Below are 13,507 nucleotides of genomic sequence, written 5' to 3' on the forward strand. Positions count from 1 at the left end.
AAATGTATAAACAACGGCCAAGGCTCTTGGTAACTTTTTTGGTGCATGTAGTTATACATTAACTTTTTCTCTTTTGGATCCTAAAGGAAATGAAATATGTTGTTGGCAATACACTTTAGCTTGTTAACAGCATGTGTTTGACTAGTACTTGTTGTCTGAATTGGCATGCAAGAGACTGAGGCTGGATTTCTGGTCTTCCTGTGATCTTCAGGAACTGGGACGCTTTGGAGGCAGTGCACCTAGGCAACGCAAGGAAGAAGCATCTTGCAGGATTCCTGAGCAGGGACCCCATGTGAAGCAACACTGGCAGGCTCTCAAAGGAGTCCAGTTCATTCAAGGTCAGCCAGAACGTATGGTGTACACATGCAGAGTGTTAGAGGGATGGAAGACCCCCAGGTTTCCAGCAGGAACATAGAAGATTCCCTTTCCCCAGAATCCATTTTTTCAAGTATCAATACCTAGCCATTATCCCTTAGGATGGTGAATTTCCAGTTAGGTTTGCTCCAAAGCTCACTTAAAATCAACTGGAGTCTTTGCATGGACTTCAGGTCAGGTCCATAGTTAATGTTTCCTCAAGCCCAGAGAGAGACTCAAACCACCCCACCCTTTCACCTCCCATATTGGTGATGTTTGGATTCAGATTCTAATTCAAAGCTGTAAATCTCATCTTCAGCTCCTCCCTTGCTCCACAGCAGCTCAGCAGAATGACACCCTGTTACAGTCAACGTACAAGTCCTCTTTTGCTTCAGACCTATTCACAGGATAAACAGCAGCGTGGACTTGGAGACGCTGGGCAAAGTTTTCAAAATGGTGGCCATTCTTGTGTGTGACCCCCCCCCTTTTCCGTTTCCCCCCACCCCCAAATTTGAGGTGGAACTCTAACTACTTACACCTCTGATTACAATATTAAGTATTCAGGTTTGCACCCTTGATTCATTTGCAGATAAAGGGGGTGCAAGTTTTGGGCTACTAGCTGCATCCACACACGGGGATGCCAACCTCCACTCTTATTATGAGGCAACAGCAGTGGCATTTTAGAAGCACCCAGAGACCCCAACTGAGATCAACAGGCTGATGTGCTGGGTGCTGTACAAACACACAGTGAGAGACAGTGCCTGCACCAAAGAGCTTACAGCCTAAACAGATAAGACAAACAGAGGCTGGGATAGGAAACTAAGTTACAGAGGGAAAGTGTCTTGCTGAAGGTCAGACCACTAGGCCATACTGCCTCCATTTTTTAAAATACCCCAATAATTAAACTACAGAGATGAATGACTTTAAAAAAAAATGAAACAAAGTGGTGTCCAGCAATCACTTGTTCTCATAGGAGGTGCAAATGCTAGTCTTTGCGATGGCCTTGAAGGGGTGAGGAGGGGAGAGAAATTAAGATCAAGAAGCGTGCCCTTAAGGACAGCGTATGATTGCACCAGCAGTCACTTTACAATCTCCGGGGCGCACACTGCTCTTGGCATCGGCAGGGTTGCACATGTGTACAATCTGGTGGCTCACTGTGTGGGAATCTACCACGAGACCTATCTCGCTAGGGACTGGTTAGCAGAGGCCTAGAGGTTACCCGCCAAACTCATTCTCAATTTACAGAAAAAGGGTAACTGCCTCCCATCATTCCTGTACAGTCAGGCACAGCTGGATGAAAATGAGCCACAGAGGGAATTCCGTTTTGTTTGACATTTCATTTTTGTCGAGCAGATGTTTTCTGGGCACCACAGACTCTTGCTTTAATTTGCCTCGTTAATAATATGGAGCAGAAAACCTTGATTAACAAAATAATTAGCAAGCATTTTAAGTCCTCCTTTTACTGTAGGTTGAATCCTTGAAGCGGGGAAATACAACAGTGATACTGTGAGAGCTATAAGGGCCCTTAAACAGCAAAGGGACAGAGGGACTTCAACATAGCCCCCCTGAAGCCCTTGCACAGCCTCTCTGGGCTTTGAAATCAGGAACCTGTTACTCCTCCCCACCCCCAGCACAGTCTTGACAAGTCAGTGCTATGAACACAATTGGCAGGCTATGGATGTAGGCATATATAATAATGTGTTGACACAAATATATGGAAAATACATACTCAGTATAGTTCTCTGTGGAGCTAAGTATGGTAGAAAAAGCAAGTGCATGTTTTATTTACCAGGTCGACTCATTTTCAGGCTAGCTTTCTGTAGTAAAAGAGCTTAATAATGTTGTTGAAGGCAGTAAGATAGATATCTATAAATAGGACACAGGAGCAGTCTATGGTACTTTTACATGAAATTTTAATGGCAAGAGAAACAGCGTTCATGCACTGTACGTGGCAAATTTTTGAAGACATTCCTACCTACACAGGCTCATCATTGAAATATCATTGTGGTAGCTTAGACAGATAACATGAAAAGGTTTATATGGATTCATGCTGTAGCCTTTTTAAGGACCCCTCCCCTTCACAGAACCCATCCAGCATCCCTAGCTGTTAAAAATGGGTGTGTACGAGCACCACTTACCTGGTCCAGCATCAGGATGTTTCTGCTGCCTCAGTTTCCACTCCAGCTCAGTGCCTCAGTTTCCCCATGATCTTGGGTGGTTGGGCCCTCTGGGCAAAGCAATGAAGTTCTAACCTTCCAGGGTCAACAGAACTCCTTAACAAGATACAGTTGTCTCTGACTTGCTCTGGGCCATAGCCTTCACTCCTCAGCGCGGAAGGCTGCCAATCAAGATTCACCCTCCCCAGGCTAAACAGTAAAATAATACTTTGCCCGTTGGTGTAGGGCTCACAAAAGTTCTTCAGCCTTGGGCCACAGGTGTTTCCACCCCATCCCATCTAGGTGGCATTGTAGGAGAGCCCAGCCCCGGGACTGAAAGCCATGAAAGAGCTGGCTGCCCTTTACCTACAAGTTACACTCTCTGCTTTACAGCTTCTAGCACCACTTCCAATATCACCAGTCTCTTTTTCAGGCACCCCACAATGCTTTAGCACAGCCCACATGGGCTCCTTCTCACAGTTCTTGTGGCTCAGGCATCTTCCCTGGGCTTAAACAAACCACTGCTGGGCCCCTCACATGAAGAGATTCCCAACAGCTGCTGCCTGCAGTTCCTCTTCTAATTCCCTCAATTGAGAGTCCCACATCAAGTCCTGCCTCAATAATGGTTTCTTCAGACATAGCGCAGAGCTTGCCTTATATAAACCTGCCCCAATCTCCCAGCAAGGTTTGCTGCTAGCTTGCAATCACATGATCCTTACAGGGCTCTACAGGTCCCACAATGCCTGTCCGTAAAGGGCCAGACCTTGGAGCTGGAATGGGCTGACCCAAGCCTGCTCTTAAAGGGACAGGGCACCCAGTTAAAGAAAGCAATAAGTGACTCAAATCTTCATTATCATTATTGTTATTTGTATTGCAGTAGCACCTGTTGCTTAGCTAGTCACTACTGAAAATTACTTTCAATCCAGGGTAGAAGAATGGCTGCATTCATATCCTGGTTTTACAAATAGGGAACTAAGGCACAGAGAGATTAAGTAATTTGACCAAAACTGCAGGTTTATGGCAGGACTAGGAATTGAACCCACATCCCCTAAAGCACAATTCAGCGCTGTAACCACAAGGCCATCCTTCTCCGTCAAAACACCCCCTAAAACTTTTACTGATGATTGAAAAAGTTCAGGTAACTGTCCCCTTTATTTTTTTCTCACTTCTGTACTTCCTAGTTGTTACTGGAAGCAGAAATACCAAAGTATTTTGAGAATGGATATTTTGGCCCAAATAGGAATAGAAAGTACAGAATTGTCCACCCCAGATGCTGAAAAATTATGACAGCCCCTCCTCCACCGAAAATCATGAGACTGGTATGAGATAGGGTTGCCAATCCCCCTTCCCACCATTTGGCCAGGAGTCTCCTGGAATCAGGCTTGATCTCCCAGAAGCCATTGAAGCCAAATTGGGAGATTTTAGACTACTAAAAGTCCAGCGGCGCAGCAGGGCTAAGGCAGGCTCCCTACCTGCCCTGGCCCTGCACCACTCCCGGAAGCAGCTAGCACATCCCTGCGGCCCCTGAGGGGTGGGGGCAGAGGGTCTCTGTGCGCTGCCCCGAGTGCCGACTCCACACCTCCCATTGTCCGGGAACCCCAACCAATGGGAGCTGTGGGGGCGGTGCCTGCAGGTTGGGGCAGAGCGTGGAGCCACTTATCCACCTCTGAGCCTAGGAGCCAGACGTGCCGGCTGCTCCCCGGGAATCACCCGAGATAAGTGCTGCCTAGCCGGAGGCCATACCCCCTCTTGCACACACCCCACCCCCTGCCTGAGCCCCCTCCTGCACCCCCTGCCCCAGCCCTGAGCCCCCTCCCGCATCCAAGCCCCCTTCCGCACCCAAACTCCCTCCCAGAGCCCACACCCTGCACCCCCTTCTGCATCCCAACCTCCTGCCCCAAGCTCAGCCCGGAGCTCCCTCCACACTCGGAACCCTTCGGTCCCACCCCCCCAACCCAGAGCCCACATCCCCTCCCACATCCCAACCCCCTGCCCCAGACCAATGAAAGTGAGTGAGGGTGGGGAAGAGCAAGCAATGGAGGAAGGGGGGATAGAGGGAGTGGGGGCAGGGCCTCAGAGAAGGGGCAGAGCAGGGGGTGGGGCAAGGCTGTTTGGCTTTGTGTGATTAGACAGTTGGCAACCCTAGCATGAGATTATTTTTAAAGTGATAAATATTCGGTGCTTTTTATTTGCTTTCTATTTTTTGAGCCTTTAGGGTACAATTGGGTCACATTTTCAAACTATTCTCTGCAACCATTAAACTTACTTTTTAAAAAATAAAAGCTGAAATTTTCACGTAATCACATGAACCAGAAAGCTGGGACCACCAAATATTATGTGATTCACAAGACCATTGTTAGCCTTGGCAACACTGGAGGTAATGGGAACATTAGCCTATTGTTATGTGTTATTTCTGAATTTGCAAGTTTAGTTTTCCAGGAAAATTAAAACCATGTGGGGGCAGGAGTAGGGGAATGTAAAGAAATCGGTTTTAAGCTAATTTTAGTGCTTGTGCAGGAAGCCAGGTTGACAGTCCTGCACACACCAAATCTTCTCTTTCCCCACAGGATGGGTACAATACAGACAATGGCAGTACCAATTCCCCCACTTGCTTTGCCAAGATGCCTCCACTCTAGCCTGAGCGGCTGATTTGGGAGGTGCAGAGGGTGGTTCATTCTCCAGGCCCATTTACAAACTGCAGCGTAGAATGCAGATCGTGTTAAAAATTGTACATTCTGGATGCCATTTGCCTCGCACAACAACAACTTTATTGGTCCCACAATTTACCAACAGCGTTGCATATCAGCAGAAAATATGCTTTATATTAACTATCTACGTAACCTTGCATCTATATAGCTGTATCTCTTCTCTGTAAGTCCCGTAACAGATAGTAAAATCAGTCCTTATATTTTACATCTGTGCTCCAGCCCTCTTAATGAGGCTTTTGTGTCCTAGATGAATAATTAAAACTATTACTAGCCTATGACATCACACCGCATGAACAATACAGCTGAGGGTGTTGGCTGTCATTCTGGTAATTACTTCTAACATTCTTTATTGACTTTTTCTAACTGAAAGGATCGTTATGAGTGAACAGCCTCAATCAGCCACTTCTTATCCTTAGCTAAATATGTCCACATACTGCAGCTCTTGAAAATCCTACCATTTCATCTCCCTATCTCTGTTTCCTGTGGCCTTTGCTATACCTAATATTCATTGGGTCTTCAGTCTATCCTAAACGCAATCCATCTTCCATGGCTTCTTTAAAGATTTTATCTTCCTTGTCCTTAGCACATATAATGCTACTTAAAAACCAAAGGGATTACCTTTTGATTTGCTTTTGTGCATTTCAAATAATGCAGAAAATCCACTTGGAATTCAAGGTGACAAATTATTTTTATAAGCAATGATAATTTGCAGTGATAGCTCCTAATTTCCATCATAATAAGTTTATTTATGTACATTGCATATCAATTTCCAAATATTTATAGCTGGTACAGTGAGTAGCAAAGCTGCCTAAATCCCTCTTTTATCATTCTCCTCCCATTGCTTTAATTACTTATAATTAATAATTACTTATAAGTATGATGTTGTGTATTGCAATGGCCCATTGCTTTTCTCCCCTCACTCACTTCAAACACTATGCACTGCACATGTAATAAAAGAACAATCAATGTGCCTATCTTGAAATTGCTCAAAAAGCTTCCAAAACTGCATTTCTATTACTGGTTGCTGTGTGTGTTTATTCGAATGCCTGAGAAGGATTATAAATGCCTCTGCCTTTAGTCATTTGGTTTCTTAGCATAATGCAAGAATATTCTGCTGCCACAGCTCATTTGTCAAGCATCTAGATGTCTTTATGATGTGCATGTCCGTAATTGTCTTCCAAGTGTTTTTTTTTTTTAAACCATTCTTATGAGACTGGAAGTGTAATAATCTGACACATCTCATCTTTGTTTTACAGGTTTACAAAATTATACAGGGCTGGGATTGTCAAAAGAAGTCTAAGGGAGTTAGCTTCCAAAGTCCCACTGCTCTAAAATGCGTTTGGGACCACTAACCTCCCAGTCCACAACAAGACAAGTGTGTTTTGTGCAGTATCTTTCATACCAACTCTATCGTAAAATTTTTCACAGAGTTTGAATAATATAATAATGGAGTTAAATAATAAATTGCAAGAAGAGAGGTGGCACAAAAAACAATGTTTTCCTCTGAGATTTGAGACACGGTGGAAAGTCATTTGTAGTGGAGCAATGTGGCTGTTCCAGATGGGAACAGCTGTAGAAGAAAAAGGTGTCACCCTAACAGTGGCTAGACTGAGTGGGGGAGTCAGGAGACACACAGAGAGAAAACGTCCATGGGAAACTAACAGCTAGTGTAAGAGAAGATGATGATCACATGAATGAGGACTTCATTTTCCCCATTCCTTATTCATGATCCTATTCCAAGATCATAATTGGGGACCCACAATGCCACAGTGCTCAAGAAACAAATCATGCTTCATGGAAAATCATCTCTACAGCAAACTCACAAACAGACCATTGCAAATTCAGGTAGGCAGAGACCAGGCAGTTGGAGCTGGTGAAGCTTAGGTTTGATTGTGCTTTTGATGTCCTGTAGCTGTGGCTAGAAACAGAGATTTGTTCTTTGAATGCCTTCCAGTAGTAGCTACCATTGCTTTGTAAGATGTATCCTGCAGTGCCTGTGGTAAAAGGAGTATATCCTCCATTATTTTTAAAAGATAAGTGTACATTAAACAGAGAGACTAACAGCTAAACAAAGAGGAGGCAGATTTCATCACAGGGCTCTGGCAAGGCCCTGCAAGCATGACCTAAAACATCTTATGACAGCCGGGCCAGTTTTGAACAGAGACTGCAATATCACATGTTGGTTTTATGCCAAGGACAAATGTCTACAAGTGCCTAGTGTGAATACTAAATTCACTAAAATGTGTCTCCTCAGTCAGCACCTGCGTCCACCTCTTCACCGATGAAAAGCCAGGAAACTGATGCATTGAGCCACCTACACACTCATGCTACATACAATTTAGCACAATAAGTGATATTAGCATAATTTGCATGTGGTTTCCCTCATTCCCCAAACGCAGCACGAGTAAAGGAAACCTTTACAGTACTGCTACCAAAATCCTATCACTCTCTGAACTTCCCCCCCGCCGCCCTCCCCACACACACCTCTCGTTGTCCTAATCGGGGAGTAGCTTCCAGGGAGTGGATTGTAGCTGTTCCACTACAGGCCTAAGCCAGAACACATCTGCAGCCTTTCCTATGTAATCCCATTGGCTGTCTGTCTGTTACCTTGACACCCTCCCACTTCCACAGCCTGACAGAAACCGTCTCGCTGGAAATCAACCGCCACCGCGACACACCAGGCGAGGCGGCGTTTACCTAATCTGCAGACCAGGCACATCCACTCAGGGAGAAAAAAAGAAAAATCACAGGCAATTTGTCAGCGCATTAGCTGGTAATTCAGACAGAAATGTTAGATCTTGAGGCAAAACTCCTGGGCTGACAGCGGAATGTTATTGACTCTGACAGATCACTGATGACATATCCACTCCCTCTATCAGGAACAAGGCTACATTTAGACACACTTAAATTTTCATTCAGATCCAAGATTAACCCACCGAGGGGGCAATGGGGAAAAGACAGAGGTTTTTTGACATGTATTTATTTTTTTATGCATTTGTTTAGCTCCTGCACCTCAGAGCTCATGGCCCTGATTAGTTCCTATAAAACCCAGTGGGGCTCACAAAGTTAATTGTTACGCAGGCTTAGAAATAACCCTCCCTTTTTGCTTCCAGGCTGCCGTGCCTGCCTAGTTAACATTGCTTATTCTTCTGCCATAGCTCCAGAGTTAATTTAGAAAGCATGGAATCTGTACAGATTTGAACAAATACATCTCATCATCATCTTGTGCGCCCCACTCAGCGACGTTCACTTGATATCTCTCATACTTCAATTGTAAGCTCTTTGGAGTAGGAGTCATTTGTTCATTATGAGTGTGTACAGCACCTAACACAAAAGGACTTTGAACCTTGATTGGCGGCCTACAAATAATGATACTGTTATAGGCACGGTTAAACCTTGCTGGGGAGTCTAACAGCATTCAGGATGAATGTAAAGAAGTATATGGGCCTCAAACCAAAACACAGGCGCATGTGAGTCCATTCAGGAATTAGAACTAGGTGGGTGGAGGCAAAAGTCAGAAACAGAAGATTACTCATTCATTAAAAACGTGGCTTTGAACAAGGCCCGAAGTGTTATTCCAGGGCTCCTGTAATGAAACACGTCATGGCCACTCTTGTTTAGCTCTGATGAGCAGCCTCAACGCAAGGGAGCAATCGTTTTTCAGGAGATATATGCAGCTGTGACAAGTTTTTGTGGGGCACTGCTTGGTGGAGTTGTGTGTGACTATGGGTGGGGGGAGGGAGAGAAAGACCAGTGAAGCAAGGAGAGAGAGCCAGGACAGTCCCCATCTGAACATGAAGAGGGAGCCTGGGCCTGAGTAAAGCCTAGAGAAACAGAGCTTTGGGGACTGAGTGCTGGCTGAAAGATGCTCAGAACCGTGAACAGAGAAACTATCTTCTGCGGTTTGACTCCTGCTGTGTTTGGGGAACCAGGACTTTGTATGTACTTTGTGAACAAACAGGACTGCAACAAAGATCCATGACTCCATCATCAATTTCTGATCCTAACAGAAACAACCTGCAGGCTCCTGAACTTTGGCTAACTATTCAGGCCATAAAGAGGAAACAAACAACAACCATAATTGGACTAACTGGCTACAGTTTTCAAAACTGGGTGTCTAAAAGGAGTCACTCTTTTCTTGAGCTCCTAATTGAAAATCCCACACTTTAATCCACATTTAAGCACCTAACTAAGTAGTTTGATTTTCAGAGATGCTGAGCATTGACTTCAGACCAAGCTTCAGATAACATTGGAACGGCCATACTGGGTCAGCCCAATGGTCCAGCTAGTCCAGTATCTTGCTTCTGTCAGTGGCCAGGGCTAGTTGCTTCAGAGGTAATGAACATTACAGGGCAATTTTGAGTGATCCATCCCCTATCGTCCAGTCCCAGTTTCAGGCAGTCAGAGGTGTAGGGACACCAAAGCGCATGGGGTTGCAGCCCTGTCCATCTTGGCTAAAAGCCATCGATGGACCTATCCTCCATGTATTTACCTAATGCTTTTTTGAACCTCATTATACTTTTGGCCTTCACAACATCCCCTGGCAATGAGTTCCACAAGTTGACTGTGCATTGTGTGAAGTACTTCCTTATATTTGTCTGAAACCTACTGCCTATCAATTTCATTGGGTGACCCCGATTCTTGTATTATGTGAAGGGGTAAATAACACTACCCGGTCACTTTCTTAATGCCATTCATGATTTTATAGACCTCTATCATATCCCCCCTTAGTAGTCTCTTTTCAAAGCTGAAAAGTCCCAGTCTTTTTAATCTCTCCTCGTATGGAAGCTGTTCCATACCTTTAATAATTTTCGTTGCACTTCCCTGCTCCTTTTCCAATTCTAATATATCTTTTTTTGAAATGAGGTGACCAGAGTGCAGTATTCAGGGTGTGTACCATGGATTTATACACTGGCATTATGACATATTCTGTTGCTCAACAACTCTGAAAATCAGAACCACTTAATGGAGGTGTCTAAATTTGGATTTAAGTGTCTAGCTTTAGACCCTCCTATTTGAACATTTTGGCCATTATTCATTGGCAATAATATTCATTTTGAGTTTAGCACCTTTTCCCCTGCTTACAAAACATTCACAGGCCAAACCTGATTGCTGGGGATGTGTTTGTTATTCTTAAGTATTTGCTGAATGATGAGTTAGTTTAATTTACAGAGACAACTTTCAGAGGTTCTCACGTGGACGAGCAAAGGTGATCCAGGATTCAGCTCCTCAGACCTCCAAAAGAGGAGTCCTGAATTTTCAGCATGTTACAGAATGACAGCCAACAGTGACAACAGAACCAGACAAATCTGCAGTACTTGACTCATGATGCTGTGTGCAAATGCAACCCTCTGGTTCATTTTATATGAAGTAGGCTGTGAAATCAACACCCTGCTGGTCTGAATTCAATAAGCACAAACCTCCAAGACAGCATTCCCCCCCTGCCTCTGCACCAGGACTGGGGACAATTATATAACCTCTAGGTCTCTTGCAGTCAGATCCTGACTGGTGTTTTCAAGGGGGACGTGGTAGCATCCATTCCCCTCCCACTGCCTCTTGGATGGTTTCTTCCCCAGACATTCGGGACACAGAGACTATTTTCTTTCTTTCTTGGGAAACATTTCTTTGCTTTAATGTCTGGGCTGCCAGCCCTGAACTGTGAATGTTAGGCACTATTAGGGAACAGATTGATAACAAGACAGTAAATACTATAATGCCTCTATATAAATCCATAGTACGTCCATCCTTCAATACTGCCATGCAGTCCTGGTTGCCCCACCTCAAAAAAGATATATTAGAATTGGAAAAAGTACAGAAAAGGGCAACACAAATTATTAGGGGTATGGAACAGATTCCATATGAGGAAAGATTTAAAAGACTGGGCTGTTCATCTTGGGAAAGAGACAACTAAGGAGGCAAATGATAGATGTCTATAAAATCATGAATGGTGTAGAGTAAGTGCATAAAGAAGTGTTATTTACCCCTTCACATAATACAAGAACCAGGGGTCACCCAATGAAATTAATAGGCAGCAGATTTAAAACAAACAAAAGGAAGTATTTCTTCACACAAAGCACAGTCAACCTGTGGAACTCATTGCCAGGGGATGTTGTGAAGGCCAAAAGTATAGCTGGGTTCAAAAAAGAACAAGGCAAGTTCATGCAGGATACATCCATGAATGGCTATCAGCCAAGATGGTCAGGAATGCAACTCCGGGCTCTGACTGACTGCCAGAAGTTGGGACTGGATAACAGAGGATGGATCACTCAATAATTGCCCTGTTCTGTTCATTTTCTCAGAAGCATCTGGCACTGGACACTGTCTGAAGACAGGATACTGGGCTAGGTGGACCACTGGTCTGACCCAGTATGACTGCTCTTATGTGATGAGTTTTTGGTTCAAACCAACCTAAAATCTCAATGAAAACAAGTAAGTTTCACCTGGTTTCATATCAAAATTGTGCAAAATAGAATATTTTGCTTGATTTTTTATGCAAAACCAGGAATTGCCCTAATATGGTCAAAACTGTGCCCAGGTTTGCAAGGTTTAGCATGGCCTTGAACCAGGCAAGATACTAGTTGTTTGGTTTAATTGGGAACATTTCATAGAATTATATAACCTCTAGGTCTCTTGCAGTCATAGAAATGTAGGGCTGTAATGGACCTTGAGAGGTCATCTAGACCATCCCCCTGTGCGGAGGTGGGAGCAAGTAAACCTGGACCATCCCTGACAGGTGTTTTGTGCTCACAACCCCTCCCAGATTGGCGTCATCAGCAAATTTTATAAGCATACTCCCCACTCCATTATCCAAATCATTATTAAGAATATTGATTGACAGACTCATGCAGGACCCTTCTGAATCCATCCTCCCCACTTCGACAGCGAACCAGTGAGAACTACTCTTTGAGTAGGCTTTTTTCAAACAGTTGTGCGCCCATTTTATAGTAATTTCATCTAGACCACATTTCCCTAGTTTGCTTATGAGAACTTTGTGGGGAACTGTGTCAAAAGCCTTACTAAAATAAAGATACATCATGTCTACTGCTTCCCCCTATCCACTAGGCCAGTAACCCTGTCAAAGAAAGCTATCATCTCTTCCCAGTGGCTTGACTGTAATGTGGCACTAAGCAGGGCTGGGAAAGAAATGTAGGGCCTTTTCTCTACCTCCACCCCTCACCTATGCCACGGTATTTCCATTGGACTTGAGAGTTACTCCTGATTTAGGCTCTCATTCAGCAAGTGCTTACCGTAGGCACACGAGAAGTGCCACTGAAGCCAATGGGACTGTGAAGTTAGACACATGCTTCAGCACCTCGATAAGTTGTAGTGAGCAAGAGGGTTTCATTTAACCCATGATGTGTGCACTCATTTAAAGAGACCCCTCTCCCACATCAGCTAGCGTCCAGAATGCAGCTGTTAACTTTCAACACACTAAAGGCCAAAGACAATTAAAGATCAAGCCACCACAGAGGTTAAATCAGTGCATCATTTGCCAGGGAGCTGTGAGTCATTAACCTTTCCACTGGCACACAGAACTAAGAGCTGGAAGATAAACACATTGGGCAGGAAACAAATTGGTTCATTCAAATGCTATTAATGTGTGCGCCCTTGGAGGCCACGTTTATGCTTTTGGAAAATTAGATTCATACATAATGAAGAGGGATATAGCTCACAGATTACCAACAGGGTGCAGAGCCCAAGATTAGGACTTATGGCAGGCACCTAATTCCCTAAACCTTTGCCAATTAAGCTTTTACAAATGTAACTCTGCATAGTTCATTGCTGTCTTTAGTTTCCGTCACTCGAGTTTTCATTTCACATTGAAACCAAGCGTGGTGTATGATTTATTGAGGTTATTATTTTCATCACCATAAAACCCAGCAGCCCTATTGTGCTAGGTGCTGCTCATAGACATAGACAGCCCCTTGAGGAGCCTGCGTTCTACATGGACAAGACAGATAAGGGTTGTTATTTCCATTTTACAGATGAGGAACTGAGGCACAGAGATTAAGTGGCTTGCCTGGGATCACAGAGGGAATATGTGGCAGAGCTAGGAACTGAATCCAAATCTCCTGAGACCAATCCAGTGTCTCAGCCACCACGCCATCCTTCCTCTATTCCGCTTTGCTTCTCGTTTAGTAGAAATTCCTCTCTCAACAGAGAGGGCCAAGTTCCCACTTGATAGTACTGAAAACTTCCAGCAGCAAGAACCACGAAAATAGTTGCTTTCAGGGTACAGCTAGTACTCGCTGCTACTGCCAGTCCCCAGAGTGACCCTGGAGCTAGTCA

The 13,507-nt window shown here is 44.3% G+C and overlaps 1 protein-coding gene and 1 long non-coding RNA gene across 6 annotated transcripts in view; one reads left to right on the forward strand and one right to left on the reverse strand.

Moving 5' to 3' along the window:
* Positions 1 to 13,507, reverse strand: part of GALNT9 (polypeptide N-acetylgalactosaminyltransferase 9) — a 681,070-nt gene that overhangs the window by 447,702 nt on the left and 219,861 nt on the right. The window lies entirely within an intron of this gene.
* LOC117888069 overlaps positions 1 to 13,507 on the forward strand; it is a 29,876-nt gene that overhangs the window by 6,616 nt on the left and 9,753 nt on the right. For both annotated transcript variants that reach the window (XR_004648256.1, XR_004648255.1), the window contains exon 2: positions 212 to 338. This is a non-coding gene — a long non-coding RNA (uncharacterized LOC117888069). The remainder of the gene's footprint in view (positions 1 to 211; positions 339 to 13,507) is intronic.

This window comes from Trachemys scripta, chromosome 15, assembly GCF_013100865.1.
Source record: "Trachemys scripta elegans isolate TJP31775 chromosome 15, CAS_Tse_1.0, whole genome shotgun sequence".
NCBI lineage: Eukaryota > Metazoa > Chordata > Testudines > Emydidae > Trachemys > Trachemys scripta.